Genomic DNA, 3273 nt, shown 5'->3' on the forward strand with positions numbered 1-3273 from the left:
TATATATATATATATATATATATATATATATATATAATGATATATGGGCTTAGATCACTATGATCATGTTCATATTGACAGATTTCCTCTGCTCATGGATTTGTGTGATGGAGAACTTCCTGTGTATTAGCCGATTGCTCCTCTCTCATTCGATTAGCCTGCTGTACTGCTCCACTCTGATTGGATTATTTGCTCTGTAACGAATCGGACTGGCTGAGAGCAGTAACGATCGCTCTTATAACTGTGTCTGTTTTTTGTTGTGCCTCTGTGTGTTTGTGCATGTCTCAATTTGTTATCTGCACAGAATAAAGTCGATTCATTTGTGTGTGCTGCATCCTGCTGTCACCATCAGTTATCTTTTTATTTTTCCTCTATGCTGCAGCATTCGTCTACAGATGTCTCTTATTCCTTTACTGTATAATATGGAGGATTATCAGTTTTACTAACAAAAAAGTACCAAAAGTGCTGTTACTACTATGGTGCTTTGGACCTGTTGCAAACAAAAAAACAAACAAACACATACATACATACATACATACAGTACTGTATATGAATGGCATTACCATCTGAATTGAAAATGAAAATGATTAAATAATAATTTTTTATTTTCAAATTGAAAAATAAATAGACATTTAAAATTTTAATTTGTGTTCAGCAATGCAGTTAAATGCATCCGTAAAATAATGCATTCATTTTAACTGAATTCGTAAAAAATGATAAATTAATGTACATTATATAATTATATATTATTAATAAATTGTTATTATATACTTTGCATTTGCCAGTAGTTTTAATCAGTTGCTATTGAATATTGCCATTATTAATTTAGTATCGTTGATATGCTATAATAGTTTTTTATTAATATTTTGTAATTTCACATTTTAGTTAAAGTTTTAGTCATTTTGTTGTGTGTTTTTGTCAATTTTGTTACTTTTTTAATTAAATTTTTTTGAAAAATGTCTATATAGTATTTATTATATTTTCATTTGTTAGCTTTAGTTTATTTATTATTAGTTATTTTAGTACTTCAAATTAAATTAAACAAAAATGAGAAATGTCTTGTCGACTAGCTTAAAATATGTTTAAGCTTTTTGTTTTATTTTATTTCATTTTTCATTCATTTTTCAGTCATTGTTTTATTTCAAGTAATTAAATTTTTGTTTTCTAAAAAAAGTTTTAGTTTTAGTTATAACCCTTCCGTACCTATAATGCTAATTGTGTTTTTAGGTAATAAAGTGTCCCAAAAATACTTAATATAGCAAAATATAATATAATATAACAAAATATCAAATCATTTGTCCACATATATGTGTCTCAAATGCTGCAGGATCTTCTCTCTTTACACTCTAAAAAATGCTGGGTTGTTTCAACCCAACTTTGGGTCAAAAATGGACCAACCCAGCCGTTGGGTTAAATATTTAAATTCAATTTTTAACCCAAAAGTTGGGTTAGTCCATATTTGACCCAAGGTTGGGTTGAAAAACCCAGCATTTTTTAGAGTGTACTAGCTTCACTTTTCTTCATTATTTTTGCTCAGCGTCTTTGAATCAGCTGGTGTTTTGGTGATTTGTAGTGAATGTATGAAGTCAGTTCTCCTCAAGTTCACACAGGTGTCCAAACACACAATACTGACTTCATTTTCAACACTAGATCTGTTGTTTTATCACTTAAAACTGTACAAGCGTCTTTTCTGATGTTTAGGAGTGTGGCTGTTTGTGTTTTTGTGAATATGTGGATGTTTCAGTGTGGAATATCTCATCAGCGTCTAGATTCAGAACTGAACGGTGGTCCTTTCGGTTTCTATGGCTGCCGTTTCCATAACATTCAGTCCCCGGGGGCTTGTAATTAGACAGGAGAGATTGACAGAGCGCAGTTGTGTGGCAGAGAATCGGGGTGGTACGGTGTGTGTGGCTATGAATGTGTGTGCTTGTGACGGCCACCCAAGATTTCTAGATGCTCAGAGCCAAACTTCTGTCTTCCTGTCCATCAATATTCACTTCCTGCCTCGCTAAATTTAAGCTGCTGGACGGCACAACCAGACCTGCTGTGTATTTAATGAGTGCTGTAATGGAATGTCTGTCTGTACTGTAGGTACAGTAGAAATGAGCTGTGTCTGGCGTGTGAGCTGTGTGTGGCATTGGCTGTTTACAGTGGAGCACTACCATACTGCATACTACATATTGCATACTTAAACATGATGTGAAACAGTTTGCAGTATGCAATGATTAAAGGAATATTTCACCCAAAAGTGAAAATTTTCTGAAAATGTACTCACTCTCAGGCCATACAAGATGTAGATGAGTTTGTTTCTTCATCACAGATTTGGAGAAATGTAGCATTACATCACTTGCTCACCAATGGATGCTCTGCAGTGAATGGGTGCCGTCAGAATGAGAGTCCAAACAGCTGATAAAAACATCACAATAATCCACAAGTAATCCACACCACTCCAATCCATCAGTTAATGTCTTGTGAAACAAAAAGCTGATTGTTTGTCATAAACAAGTCCATCAAGACGTCTATCATAAACCGTTACTTCTGGGCAAAGTATGAGTCCATAATCCATAATAACGCTTCCTCCAGTGTTATATCAAAATCCACTCACATATTTATTTTGAGCTGTTTTTGACTGTTCTTGTAAACAGTGCTTGAGACTACTTTTCACTGGAGAAAGCAATCTTATGGACAGAGTTCTCATATTTTAGCTGGAAGCAACGGTTAAAAAACATCTTGATGGATTTGTTTCTTACAAACACGCAGCTTTTGTTTCACAAGATGTTAACTGATGGACTGGAGTGGTGTGGATTACTTGTGGATTATTGTGATGTTTTTATCAGCTGTTTAGACTCTCATTCTGACGGTACCCATTCACTGCAGAGGATCCATTAGAATTTTTCTTAATCCAGTTTTGTACAAAAAAAACCCCTTAACATCACAGCTTTTAAGAATGAGATACAAATTTGAACAGTAGTTTAAATTAAAGTCACATATACAATGCGTCATAACGAGTAGACATTTCATAAATTTGAATTACACCTAATGATCTTTTGTTTGATTTTGAGGCAAAATCTGGCACATTTCTACAGGTTTCATAAGATTCTTGCATGCATAGAGTTCATATACTGTACTGCACACAGTGTGCATACTGCATACTACTTTCTCTAGCACTCTTCTTATCTTTCCCTTATAATTATGTCTCTCTCGCTCTCTCTCTCTCTCTCTCTCTCTCTCTCTCTCTCTCTCTCTCTCTCTCTCTCTTTCTCTCTTCGTGTT

The 3273-nt window shown here is 34.1% G+C and overlaps 1 protein-coding gene across 1 annotated transcript in view; it reads left to right on the forward strand.

Annotated features, from left to right (window-relative positions):
- LOC107564363 (PDZ and LIM domain protein 5-like) overlaps nucleotides 1–3273 on the forward strand; it is a 45536-nt gene that overhangs the window by 34178 nt on the left and 8085 nt on the right. The window lies entirely within an intron of this gene.

Source organism: Sinocyclocheilus grahami, unplaced genomic scaffold (genome assembly GCF_001515645.1).
Source record: "Sinocyclocheilus grahami isolate Dianchi unplaced genomic scaffold, SAMN03320097.WGS_v1.1 scaffold926.1, whole genome shotgun sequence".
Classification (NCBI taxonomy): domain Eukaryota; kingdom Metazoa; phylum Chordata; class Actinopteri; order Cypriniformes; family Cyprinidae; genus Sinocyclocheilus; species Sinocyclocheilus grahami.